This window comes from Schistocerca gregaria, chromosome 3 (genome assembly GCF_023897955.1).
Source record: "Schistocerca gregaria isolate iqSchGreg1 chromosome 3, iqSchGreg1.2, whole genome shotgun sequence".
Taxonomy (NCBI): Eukaryota; Metazoa; Arthropoda; class Insecta; order Orthoptera; family Acrididae; genus Schistocerca; species Schistocerca gregaria.
In genome coordinates, this window is record NC_064922.1 from 900,596,432 (window position 1) to 900,611,250 (window position 14,819).

A 14,819-nucleotide genomic window follows, 5' to 3' on the forward strand; every position below is an offset into this window, starting at 1 on the left:
AAATCAAGGCCGTGGCAGAGGAAGAGGAGTTAGATACTCACGACGCTTTCGTAATAACTATTATGACGGAAGCAGGAATGTAAACATAGTGCCACTGAGACAACAAGATGGATAAAATGCTACCATACTTCGTGCTGCAGTGAATGAACGCAACGGGCCGCGTGTGGGAAACTAAATCCCGTCTATGAGGAAACTGGCGTTCACCAGGCGGTAACCGTAACACAGCCAGTAACAAAAACACGAACAACAGTCAGCCAACAAACGCAGACAGAACGCAGGAAATATGAAATAGGAACAGACAGTACCAATGATGTGTCAAGCCACTCTCACAATGTAGTGGACAGTATTTTGGATACTTTGGAGAAATGGGTCAAAGAAGAATAAGAATACGCTATAGATAATAGGGAAGAAGTAATTAACGGGTTTGAATCTGATAAGGAAGAAGACGAAGTAAAAGCTGACATTTTCGATAATGATGGCAATCTAAAAGCTAAAGTTGAGGTAGCGGAAGTGGAGACAGTTTTGCAATGTTTTAAAGAGGAGGAATTGATGAATGAAGAGGATAGCAATAGTAAACAGGTCCAGGAACCTAATAGCTGCACTAACTTTCCACAAATGCTAAAAGCTGACAACAGTATAATAACACAGTTGCTCAGAGTTAGAGGATGGTTTGGCTGATGTGCAGCAAACAGAACTAGAGGGACTCGTCAAGTGCTTTGATTTGAAATTAGTGGACAGGTTGGAAAAGGCAGCTAAAAATGAAGAGACTGATGAACCCCAAAATTAAGTGTGAATGTACTTGCAACTGATCAAAACTACTTTAACTGGAAACAAATTGAGAAGGATTTATTAGAAGATGTGTATGAGAAACCTGTTCAGTGTAAAATAACTCACTCTATTATAAAAACTAACATATCCGGAATAACAGTACGTTGTCATCTTGACAGTGGCAGTGAAGCAAGCGCTTTGTCCCACGCATTTTTTTTATTCTATTCCCAATAAAAGTGAATTAACTGCCATAAAACTGAGTGGTTTAAAAATAATAGGCTCTGCTCCAAACGTTTCCAGACCAGTTCAGTGCGAAGCTTTGATACCCATTGGTATAAGTGACGTAATAATAGATCATCCTTGTTTAATAATGCTGGGCTGAAGTGTTGATGTGTTGATTGGTACCGATTTCCTGTCAAAGGGCACGGAAAGATTTAATATTTCAGAACAACTTAGTTTTGACCTTACCTGACTCTCAAGTGAAAAGAGAGCCTCTTATAGAAAGTCATATACGCGGTAATAATGAGACCTGTGATCAGCCTATTAGAGTGGTATAGAATAAACGGTACTTACAGGAAAACATTGAATTCAGTAATAAAATGCATAAAACTGAGGAGAGCTATATTCTAGAAGAAATAGAGGAGAAGGTACAATCAAAAAACCAAATTTCTGATATACAAAGCTAAATTAGAGAGTGTATTAACTAAGAATCATAATGTATTCTTGAACGTACCTGGTGAAGTTAAAGGGTGTGAATACCATTTCAATGTAAAGAAACTTTATCAGCTACATGTTTCAAGAAAACAAGCACTTAGGAACGAAATTCAACATATTTTGTCATGGGGTGTCATTGAGCAAGGAGTTAGTGAACCTTATAATCCTCTTGTTGTTCTGCATAAGCGTGATGGAAGTGTTAGGTTAGTACTGGATGCACACTAGTTAAATGAAATTGTTATCAGAGAAAGTGATCGTCCTCAGAATATGGACGAGCTGGTTCAAAAATTCCGAGGTGTTGCGTACCTCACATCAGTGGACATAACTTGTGGGTATTGGAATTTCCTCTGGCAAAGGAATCACGTAAATATACAGCCTTTTGTATGAATGAGTGGGCTACCAGTACAAAGTAGTCCCATTCGGATTAAATATTTCTGTTTGTGCCTTTGTAAGAGTTATGGCTTATGTATTAGGGCAGGAATTATTGGATCAAGTAACTACATATGTAGATGATATACTATTGGCAACACCCACATGGGAAGAACATATCAGTCTACTGGACAGCCTGCTAGAACCTATAGAACATGGGGGTATGAAAAAGTTAGAGAAGACTGCATGTGTAAAGGACAAAACAAAATTCCTTGGCGCATGAAATTAGCAAGGATGGTATATTGCCAGATCCATCCAAATTATCAGCCATTGAAAAGTTTTAAACGCCCTGAAATAAAAAGCAACTCAGGTCAATGTTTGGTTGGTTTGGCTTCTACCGCCGTTTTGTTGAAGATAATTTGTTTAGTGCTCTTTGTTTACTCAACTTGTTGAAGAAGAATACCTAATGGGTTTGGACAAAAGAGTTCCAGTTAGCTTTTGAAGGACTCAATAACTGTTTGATTAATAGTTCGCTTTTGCACCATCCAGATTTTGCAAAACCTTTTTACATGACAGTTGATGCAAGTGGTTATGGCAATGCAATAGAGTTGTTTCAGATGGAAACATAAGGCGACCAAGAGGTTCATAAAACCATCGCATTTGCGAGTCGTTCCCTGCAACCTGCTGAGCGAAATTGTGGAATCTTCGAAGTAGAAGCACTAGCCATCGTGTTTGGTATGCAATAGTCTGAGCATTATTTGTTAGGACATAAGGTGATATTCTATAGTGATCACAAAGCGCTTACGTTTTTAAAGACATGCAAACTGAGACATCCGAGACTAACTAGGTGCGCCATGTACCTTGAGCAGTTCGACCTTGAAATTAATTCCATACAGGGAAAGTAAAAGCTGGTTGCAGATGGGCAATAAAGAAGTGCTGAGTTATGTAATGAATCAGAAATTTCCTTAGCAGACAGGAATGAAGTAAGCGTGTTGGCCATACATGAACTGATGGAGGAGAGTGCCTTGAAGATGGATAGTGAATGTGCTGTGTCAAAACGCACGGGCTACGTTCGCCCTTACCAGTGCTGAACATCCTACCCGATAACTAAATAATAACACCTGGCGATTTCTGTAAATATTCGTGAACGATGCATTAAGAAAAGAAAAATATGTTGTAGATGATCCGAAAGCGTCGACGAAAATATAACTGGTGAGCGCGCGCGACTTCAGCGTTGCAACAACTCGCCTTCGCTGGGTCCAGATATGTTGCTTGAGCGACGCGCAGTAGCCGGCCGCTGACGTAGAGAACCGACAGCATCAACGAATAATTAATTAATTGTCAAAAGTTGGCGTGGTGCTGCGTGTTTGTTCGTTTTAAATGATTCCTATGGTATGGCATAAAGAGTTAGTTCCCATGTAGACCTCTCACCGTCTAAGTGGATATATCGGTGTGCGTCTAGGTCTGATAGTAAAGCCGCACACTGCGTGGAGTAGTGAGCCACCGCAGCTGGCGGTTAAGGTTTGGGAGAGGGAAGGAAATTTTGATTGGTAGTACAAGTAATTTAAAGTGGGTACAGTTCGCGGAGGCAGCGTGGCTATTTAGTCTGTTAGGCCCCTGCTCATATATACGTGGTTGTGACGGTTGTTTCCTCCCAACGCTGAGCAACGGAATATACAGAGATTCTGCGGGATTTTCTGAATAGTCGCTGGTGATACACTGGTTCTGGCGAATTTAGGTGCACGAGCTATCAATTGATTTTCGTCTTGTGGACAGTTTCGGTCGTAAAGTCTGCTGTCGTAAATCCAGCGTGAGCCTGGTTAGAGAGAGAAGTAGATTTGTAGGTGCTGGGTTTTTGTGGATCGGTGGAACCGATATCCTGTCCCTGTTGCACGATTAGTGTTGGCGGCTCGCCCATAGGTAACTGGTTTGTTAGCCGTTTTGTTAAAGTGGTTTGGTAGTGGTTGGTGTGTGTGTGTGTGTGTGTGTGTGTGTGTGTGTGTGTGTGTGTGTGTGTGTGTGTGTGTGAGTGTGTGTCGAGAAGGGAAAGCCTCGAGGACATATTCGTTTAAATACCACTATCTTACAGCGGACCGATAATTGGCTCGAATAAATACCGACTGTTTCACTATATTGTGATAGAGAGGACCAGTAGTTGAGTAGATAAGCGACGAGAAAATAAGGGAACCATTTTACAAGCAGCACGCAGCTAAACAAAAACTTGATTAGCCAAAGTGACGAGTGGCCGAATTCAATTAGGGAACTTATCGAGTCGCGTATTGTCAACACCTGAAGAGGCTCAGAATTCTTTTAAACTGTCACTTAAATTTAGATTTAAAGTGACAGTGCCACTTAGGGATTTTGTTTAATTTCTTTATTACTGAATTTCCGTATCGCAGGGTGTAGTCTTTGATGGCATTCGCTCACTTACGTGAATGAAATTGTATTGTAATACCTAGAGAAAATAAATTCAAATTTTCTTGGGTTAATGTGAACTTTACGTGTATTTAATTAGTATCTGGTGTGTGTATATAGATATTTAACCAGAAAAGAATAGGGTGAATTCCAGAGATCTTAATACCGCGTTGCAGGACACAAGTATACGCTGGTATTTTTAAGTTTGCCTAATAAATACTTCATTGATTGAGTGGAGTCACGATAAACCTTCAGAGGGTAGATATTCTAAAAAGTTAAAACGATTTCATTGATGGAAAGAGTGTCTAAGTAAATGCAAGTGGAATTGAAGTTGGCGTAATTAATTGCGGAGAGGTCAGCGATTACACCAAGGACAAAGATTATTAAATCTGTGAAGTACGTGACGTCGTATTATTTACATAGCAACGCTGCGATAAGTGGAAAAAGATTTTGTGGTAGCATAAGCTATTTCAATTCTTATCGATATTGCTGAAAGCGTCTTAATACAAACTGGTCATAGCACGATGGTCTGTGGAATAGGAATTTTGTAAGTAAGTAAAACGTTACGTGTCTTTTCCAGTGATAATATACTGAGTTGTGAGAATGTCGTTGTGTGGGATAACAATTGCAATCTAGATGGGACATTTATATCAAAATAATATAAACAGTTACTGCATTTAAAGAGATTTGATGCCTGGATTCGACGAGTATGTTAGATAACGAGAGTTGGTACCTAAATTGGGCTATCTCGTAATTACTGCGTAATTTAGTTGATCATTGTCATTAGAATGTTTGGATATATCTATTCGTAGTGTAATCGTGTCATTGTTCAAGCTCGACGTTGTGTAAAGTAAGGGTGCCGTCTTTCATTATTCGATATTCGAACCGGCTGCATAGTCAGTGGTTGAGGTTGCCGCAGTAGTAATTATATTAAGGGTGATCTGTCAATTTGTTCCTTGTGCGTGCGATTACGGTACGAGCTAGATTTCGAGTAGTCGCCAGGCGCTCCACTATGACTTGAATCATCTAATCAGACAGCGATCCGCAATCATAACATCTACATCTACATCTACATGACTACTCTGCAATTCACATTTAAGTGCTTGGCAGAAGGTTCATCGAACCACAATCATACTATCTCTCTACTATTCCACTCCCGAACAGCGAGCGGGAAAAACGAACACCTAAACCTTTCTGTTCGAGCTCTCATTTCTCTTATTTTATTTTGATGATCATTCCTACCTATGTAGGAATATTTTCGCATTCGGACGAGAAAGTTGGTGACTGAAATTTCGTAAGAAGGTCTCGCCGCGACGAAAAACGTCTATGCTGTAATGACATCCATCCCAACTCGTGTATCATATATGCCACACTCTCTCCCCTATAACGTGATAATACAAAACCAGCTGCCCTTTTTTTGCACCCTTTCGATGTCCTCCGTCAATCCCACCTGGTAAGGATCCCACACAGCGCAGCAATATTCTAACAGAGGACGAACGAGTATAGTGTAAGCTGCCTCTTTACTGGACTTGTTGCATCTTCTACGTGTCCTGCCAATGAAACGCAACCTTTGGCTCGCCTTCCCGACAATATTATCTATGTGGTCCTTCCAACTGAAGTTGTTCGTAATTTTAACACCCAGGTACTTAGTTGAATTGACAGCCTTGAGAATTGTACTATTTATCGAGTAATCAAATTCCAATGGAGTTCTTTTGGAACTCATGTGGATCATCTCACACTTTTCGTTATTTAGCGTCAACTGTCACCTGACACACCATACAGCAATCTTTTCTAAATCGCTTTGCAACTGATACTGGTCTTCGGATGACCTTACTAGACGGTAAATTACAGCATCATCTGCGAACAATCTAAGAGAACTGCTCAGATTGTCACCCAGGTCATTTATATAGATCAGGAACAGCAGAGGTCCCAGGATGCTTCCCTGGGGAACACCTGATATCACTTCAGTTTTACTCGATGATTTTCCGTCTATTACTACGAACTGCGACCTTCCTGACAGGAAATCACGAATCCAGTCGCACAACTGAGACGATACCCCATAGCTCCGCAGCTTGATTAGAAGTCGCTTGTGAGGAACGGTGTCAAAAGCTTTCCGGAAATCTAGAAATACGGAATCAACTTGAGATCCCCTGTCGATAGCGGCCATTACTTCGTGCGAATAAAGAGCTAGCTGCGTTGCACAAGAGCGATGTTTTCTGAAGCCATGCTGATTACGTGTCAATAGATCGTTCCCTCCGAGGTGATTCATAATGTTTGAATACAGTATATGCTCCAAAACCCTACTGCAAACCGACGTCAATGATATAGGTCTGTAGTTAAATGGATTACTCCTACTACCCTTCTTGAACACTGGTGCGACCTGCGCAATTTTCCAATCTGTAGGTACAGATCTATCGGTGAGCGAGCGGTTGTATATGAGTGCTAAGTAGGGAGCTATAGTATCAGCGTAATCTGAAAGGAACATCAACTGTGAAATTAAAAACTGTACCTAATTAAAACTGTAGTGGTCGATTGGTTCGCCCTAGTATTTTGCGCGGCAGGAAGCCATACATTAACGGCATAGTGACGTTGGTACAGTGCGATCCATTGTCTCTATAAGTTCGATCTTGGGCACCGCCAGTCGGCGCCTTACATGAACTCGCGAGGACTGTACACCGTCCTGGATCGTTTAGAATTCGCTAAAGTAAATGTTAAGAGTGCCGTCCGTGATAATTACAAATCCGCGTGGCAAGTGGTGAATATTATTTCCAGTTTTGTAGCGAGCATTTATTTCAAACATTCATTTGAGTATTATTAGTCAAGACGAAAGAAAATCTGGTAGGAACGTACCGTATAAGCTGTTTCTGAACTACTAGTTGTGCTGTTACAATAAAAGATTTACTGTCAATTAAACCTAGTTACTTTGAAGGTGTTGTACGAGAGACTATTCTCAATATATGTATGAACTAGAACTTCATACTTTCATTTAAAAACATGGTCCTGATGCCGCTAAGTACAAGGAGATAGAAACATTTCTTTCAGTGGGCTGGACCAAAATGTGGCCGTGCAGGCTGGAAACTAAGGTCAGTATGTTCTCCATCGTTTTCTGGCTGACCACAAAATTAGTTGCCAGGCTCACGTGACAAAGACGGCGTACAGTACTAAACTATCAATCTTCATAATTTAACCCGCCGCCCGCACGATAATAGGAGGTATCCCAGACTTTTGTATCTCAAATCATCTCAGTGTACTACTATCAGAAGTTAAGGTTTAATGGGAATATGTTGGTCCAATAACTTGTGTTGCACAAATTACACACCATACCCCTGTTGTTTCTCTTGATGCAGAGACTAGTTGCAACTGATGACGATTTTCAGAACTCCAATGTTGAATGTCCAGAAGTTCGTATATTCAGATAAATGCAGCCATGGTTGAGCAGAAAAGAGAGTTTCAGGCTCACCGTCTCCATTACTGATGTCGGGCAACAGCATCTGTATCAATTAAATGATTCACTGCCTGTAACTGTCATTTTTCCTTCATTGGTGGACGCTATTTGAATATATACAGGTAGGGAGGCTTGTGTGTCATAATGTGCCATCAAAAATTTTTCTTATTTGAAAATATATGATAAAGGTCTGAGGCCGAAATTCTGAAATCGTGAAAGCAATAAAGAATACTTGATAGCTGCAGGTGGCACATATCACTTAAACATTTAACGCCAGCTGCGGACCGAGTGTCAGTGAGGATCACAGTATCTGCATTGGTCAGTCGATTCAGTAGGGTTCCCTTGTGAGCTTTCAGTCTGAGTTTGTGCTGTAATCATTATAACAATGACGTTTATTATTGCGGCCAGATCTTCTCGTGAAATTTCAGTCACCAAACTTCTCCTCACAGTGTGAAAATATTTTGTTGCCCCCCCCCCCCCCCTCCCACTTAAAATGGGAGAAATGACCTTCATAATAAAATGAGAGAAACCACAGTACGCAAGGAGATATATAGGTTCTAGTTTTTCTCGTGTGCTGATGAAGAGTGGAACGGTAGAGAAATAACTTAGAGTGGTTGGAGGAACCCTCTGCAGGGCACTTAATTGTGAATTGCAGCTGCAGATGTAGATGGAGAAGCGTTGATCTCTTTGAGCGGACGCTGTTGACACCAGTCTGTAGCGCTGGATGACGCAACGAATTTTAGGACTTCTTCCCTGACCTTAAGTTTTGTTGAATCACTTGGTTATCAAGACCTTTGTTTCACGATTACGGGTATAGTATCCTGAAACGTATCGTTGAATCATTGGGAACAATTAACGGAGAAATTTTCACGTGAAGGCAAGCCTAAAATAAAAAAAAAAAGTTCAAATGGCTCTGAGCAGTATGGGACTTAACTTCTGAGGTCATCAGTCCCCTAGAACTTAGAACTACTTAAACCTAACTAGCCTAAGGACATCACACACAGCCATTCCCGAGGCAGGAATCGAACCTGCGACCGTAGCGGTCACGCGGTTCCGGACTGTAGCGCCTAGAACCGCTCAGCCACCAAGGCCGGCTGCAAGCCTACATTCCACATACGATTCTGTCCTTGCATATGTAAGCGAAAGAAACTACACACAGCAATAAAGAACGATACACTTACTCTTTAACCCAGTAAATGGTGCACATCACACACCGCTGACTGATACACTGCTCGTCCACTCAGTCCGTGCTCGGCCCGAAGCAGCCTGAACTGCGAAATTCATTGTAAAGTACTCATGAAACATTTACAATACTTCTAATTTTGATACAAAATATAAATATAAGTAAAGTAGTCATAAAATAAAGCCATTATCATCTCTGCATGACAAAGATACACACTCCAAAATACAGGAAAGAACTGAAGATATTAACACATCGCCTAGACAGAACAGCCCCCTACCACTGTTCCCCACCCTATTCGGCCAACCAGAGTTCATAAGCTCTCGTGTCTGCAATAGAGATGGGTCGTTCGCGAATTAACGGGTCCAAAGGAACGGTTCATCAAGATGAACGGAACGAGCGAGGAACGAATTCTAAGGAACGGTCTTTCATACTTCCCGCAACGTCGGCCGGTCGCGTTCCAGCCTCGGTCCTGTTCCCGTCTGTCTCGGTCTCGCCCGGCCGGACTGGTCCTTCTTCACGTGGTCACTCGTCGCAGTTCCTCTACCGTCTGCTCATACACTCCTGGAAATTGAAATAAGAACACCGTGAATTCATTGTCCCAGGAAGGGGAAACTTTATTGACACATTCCTGGGGTCAGATACATCACATGATCACACTGACAGAACCACAGGCACATAGAAACAAGCAACAGAGCATGCACAATGTCGGCACTAGTACAGTGTATATCCACCTTTCGCAGCAATGCAGGCTACTATTCTCCAATGGAGACGATCGTAGAGATGCTGGATGTAGTCCTCTGGAGCGGCTTGCCATGCCATTTCCACCTGGCGCCTCAGCTGGACCAGCGTTCGTGCTGGACGTGCAGACCGCTTGAGACGACGCTTCATCCAGTCCCAAACATGCTCAATGAGGGACACATCCCGAGATCTTGCTGGCCAGGGTAGTTGACTTACACCTTCTAGAGCACGCTGGGTGGCACGGGATACATGCGGACGTGCATTGTCCTGTTGGAACAGCAAGTTCCCTTGCCGGTCTAGGAATGGTAGAACGATGGGTTCGATGACGGTTTGGATGTACCGTGCACTATTCAGTGTCCCCTCGACGATCACCAGAGGTGTACGGCCAGTGTAGGAGATCGCTCCCCACACCATGGTGCCGGGTGTTGGCCCTGTGTGCCTCGGTCGTATGCAGTCCTGATTGTGGCGCTCACCTGCACGGCGCCAAACACGCATACGACCATCATTGGCACCAAGGCAGAAGCGACTCTCATCGCTGAAGACGACACGTCTCCATTCGTCCCTCCATTGACGCCTGTCGCGACACCACTGGAGGCGGGCTGCACGATGTTGGGGCGTGAGCGGAAGACGGCCTAACGGTGTGCGGGACCGTAGCCCAGCTTCATGGAGACGGTTGCGAATGGTCCTTGCCGATACCCCAGGAGCAACAGTGTCCCTAATTTGCTGGAAAGTGGCGGTGCGGTCCCCTACGGCACTGCGTAGGACCCTACGGTCTTGGCGTGCATCCGTGCGTCGCTGCGATCCGGTCCCAGGTCGACGGGCACGTGAACCTTCCGCCGACCACTGGCGACAACATCGATGTACTGTGGAGACCACGTGTTGAGCAATTCGGCGGTACGTCCACCCGGCCTCCCGTACGTGTTGACCAATTCGGCAGTACGTCCACCCGGCCTCCCGCTTGCCCACTATACCCCCTCGCTCAAAGTCCGACAACTGCACATACGGTTCACGTCCACGATGTCGCGGCATGCTACCAGTGTTAAAGACTGCGATGGAGCTCCGTATGCCACGGCAAACTGGCTGACACTGACGGCGGCGGTGCACAAATGCTGCGCAGCTAGCACCATTCGACGGCCAACACCGCGGTTCCTGGTGTGTCCGCTGTGCCGTGCGTGTGATCATTGCTTGTACAGCCCGCTCGCAGTGTCCGGAACAAGTATGGTGGGTCTGACACACCGGTGTCAATGTGTTCTTTTTTCCATTTCCAGGAGTGTAGTTGAGTATCGAGTTGTTGTTCGTTTCGTTCGCTGCGCACACCAGTTCTACATCTGCTTCAAACCTTTTTTTAACTCTGAACTTCTTGTTCTTTTCGAATTCTATTCAGCGTCCACGACCGATAATTACAATGTATTTTATAATTACATAAATTACATAAAAATACGTGGTATAAAATACATATATCTTTTCAGGCAACAAAACGGTGTACCAGCTTACCTCACTATATCGATAAACAGCAGAAGAAATACTTGTAGAAAGGCAAGATTGTTTTCTTGTTACACATGCAAACGAAGTCGGCACTGCACACACAAGGGGCCTTTTTCCGTCTTTTTTTTAATCCAAAGTAAAAGAGCATGTTCATTTTTATGGAAGGCAGACCGACTTGCAACCGAATGAAGCCCGCGCTCCATAATCGAGTGTCTGGTGTCACATTTTGTAAAGACAATATGATAACTTCTACAATATTATTTCAATGGCATAGGGTGACGCACGAGTACTAGACTGGTCACTGTTGCCCAGTAGTCGTCATCTGTTGTTTCGAAGAAGTTGTTTGCATTAGCTTATTTGTTATTTGTTCACTGCCTAATTATTACATGTTTACCTATTCTGCTCGTAGCGGTCAACAAATCGTACATAGACGTAAGTAGACGTTTCGTAGAATATAATATGTACTTTGCAGTTGTGTACCACAATATGCTCGAATGTTAGTTGTTTTGTGATTTTTACAACAATATTACGTGACACCCTTTGGGATATCATATGCAGATGTGATTCGAAACCAAACGCCTGCTGACTGGATGTTCTTGATATGTAAATCTCAAGCTTGTGAAAGTAGGACAGATCTGGTACAGTCCTTTATCCATCAGTTGACGAGAACTTGGTTAGTGTACAAGTTTCCTTTTCGGGACAGTGTATTTGATTGCCAGATATGTTTCCATAGATTTATTTTCTAAGAATTTTCAGAAGTGAATTTGTTGGTAATTTTTCCACATGCGTGCCACGGCGTAGCTGTGTTTAATTGGCGCACGCAGACGAGGATGCCCTACTCTCATTTTTTGCGATCGCATTTCGTTACCTCCATCTCGGGTTTTCTGAAGTTTATAGACACTAAAAAATTAGAAATAGTCGTTTCGCATCGTTAGTTTGGATGTCCTGATGGGTAGTTTAAAGCGCCTAATCGGTAAGTTGTTTATTTCTCTGTACACAAAGGTCCCTTGCCAGCGTTATGGAAGACTGGTGTGAAAGTATTTTTTCAGTATAGACAGCTGTAATTAATATGTGTCTGTGTGTGTGGTTTCAGGTTTGTATTCTGTGACAGAAGATAGAAGATGCTGGCACCTGACCCCATCCGACAGATGGATCACTATCAACAGTGTCACGTGTGCACTCAGTGAGATGCTGTGGGGAGGTTTCAAATTTAATATAGAGCATTTGTCCAGAGTGTAATGAAATGAAACTGCTACGCAAAAATAAAAATTGTTAATTGACTTGCTTGCTCTTTGGCTTCTTGTCTTTGACACAGATAAGACAGGTACTCGATTTAAAATTCGCTTTTGATTCTTTTTCCTAGATGCATACATTCTAAAAATATTTTTTTCCTGACTAAGATCTGTGAAAAAAATTTGACTATGGTGAATATGGTTTCTTTGTCGCTGCTCTAAGGAGAGAACGTGTCAGGTACAGGACGAGCTGGCGGTCAGAGGTTTCCGCTTATCCGGTTCTCAGAGAACGCCAGGCAAGATTGGAGAAAACTGCGACAGCTCGTGATAAAGACTCCGTCTCTCTCTCTTGGCCACAAACAACTCACAGTCGCCGTAAGATTTCCTGGAACACACTTTCAAAATGAGAAAGTTGAACAGACAGTCGCAGTGTGGTGTCTTCTGTCTAACAAACTGGTCGCTTAGGGAACGTCTTGAGTACACAAGCTGACGGCGAAATGTTGCGTGTCGTTCGGAGCGTGATGGTAGCAGATTCGCCTAGTATTGTTCATTCGCGAAGAAATTACTATGCACTGTGTTGAAAAACACACTAACAGTTTTTATGAAGGTCCGATCATCCAACATCGAATAAATATTCGTAAACGATATTTACCTTTTCCACAAATTCAATTTTTATTCTTGATAATTGCGACTACATTCTGACCTCTGCACTTCACATTACTTCTGTATCCAAACTTACCTCCATAAAAAAAACACAATGTGCACTCGGCATTACTTATTTACAAGAATTACTAGAAAACATAGACTCTCCTCTTTTTTTTTTTTTTCAGCAAAGAGCATAGGCGTCAGAGCAAAGAGCGCTGTCGCATCAAATTGCTGAGCACATCATCGCTGGTACTCGCAGCCGGAATATTTCAATCACATTACATTACCTTATCCTATTCTATACAAATATTTTACTATTATATACTGCTGTCACTGCCCACCTTGACGGTTAATCGAATCGTCAGGATTTGGATCACAAACCCCTATTAGAGTGGTTATACACGCTATATGATATCTGCGCACATAGTCGAGAGCGTTCAGGACTGTTCATGATACAGTTGCGCCACAGAGGATGCTTACCAGATGAAACCAGGGTGCGGAAATCAGACAGCCTCTTATTTTAACACAGAGGCAAACCCTTTATACTAAGAAGATACTGATAAGTAATTTAGCCGGCTGTTGTGGCCGAGCGGTTCTAGGCGCTTCAGTCTGGAACCGCGCGACCGCTACGGACGCAGGTTCGAATCCTGCCACAGGCATTGATGTTTGTGATGTCCTTAGGTTAGTCAGGTGTAAGTAGTTCTACGTTCTAGGGAACTGATGACCTCAGATGTTACGTCCCATAGTGCTCAGAGCCATTTGAACTATATGATAATTAATTTAGCAACTAATAAACGACAGAAAATGCTCAAATTTCTGAAACGAGTGATTTCTGAGTAGTTCAGTTTGTGGCAAGCCTATCTAATAGTCCTTTGTATAAATCTGTCGCTTGCGTGTCAAATTCACTAAATATTTATTTTTGATGAGCTTCTCATTTTACCTCACGCCATTTAAATTCCACGTGCACACCTGATATTGAATGCACACCTCCTCGCCAGTAATCAGGAACACTATTTGCTAGAAAATGTAAATGTTTCATTGTTTTAAAGCATGGGTTAATGAATGTTATAAAATGAATTACTGCAGTGTACTGTGCTGTTTTAACGTTTCCGTCTGTGAGAATTTTTCAACTTGTGGTGGGGTACTGTGGGACCAAAGTGCTGAGGTAATCGATCCCAGGGCTTCCTCAATATGTAATCTAACTTAACGCTAACAACAACACACACACCCTTGCCCGAGGGAGGACTCGAACCTCCGACGGGAGGAGCCGCGCGAACCGTGACAAGGTGCCTCAAACCGCACGGCTATCCCGCGTGGCAAAAAAATTTGAAAGAGATACTGTCGCGGAGAGGAGTTTGTAGTTGTTGAGCACAGTTTTCCTTGTTACGTGATCGAGTTGTCTATCCTCACGCCTTGGCATTCTGCGGGACTGGCAACTCATGAATGGGTTCTTGTAGAATTAGCATAGCGATCTACATTATGCCTCACTGACTTCCCGCTCTCGGTGCGGAAAGCGGAAGCTGTTTAAAAGCTTAGAAGTTGCCGGGAGCGCACTCGTACCGAGAACTAGCTAACGATAAATATTCAGGAGATGATCCACTTTACGGAAGTAACTCAAGGGCCACAGAAAGGCCAAGTTTATCGATGCAAGGGCTATCCACGTTCTTCGCACATTGTCGGTTACGAGGATCAGATCCTGTTAGATATAAAACAAGTATAACGGTAGATGCTTGAATAATGAAGCTGCAAACTGTACTGAATATCTTACGTACGCACAGTGGCGGGTGTTGTGTAAGAGTAGAAGAGCACGCGAGCGGGCTAACTT

At 42.9% G+C, this 14,819-nt stretch overlaps 1 long non-coding RNA gene across 1 annotated transcript; it reads left to right on the top strand.

Moving 5' to 3' along the window:
* Positions 1-4,714: 4,714 nt before the first annotated feature.
* Positions 4,715-12,397, top strand: LOC126356331 (uncharacterized). Its single transcript, XR_007565630.1, has 2 exons — positions 4,715-4,817; positions 12,211-12,397. It is a non-coding gene; the product is annotated as an uncharacterized LOC126356331 (long non-coding RNA).
* Positions 12,398-14,819: the final 2,422 nt, after the last annotated feature.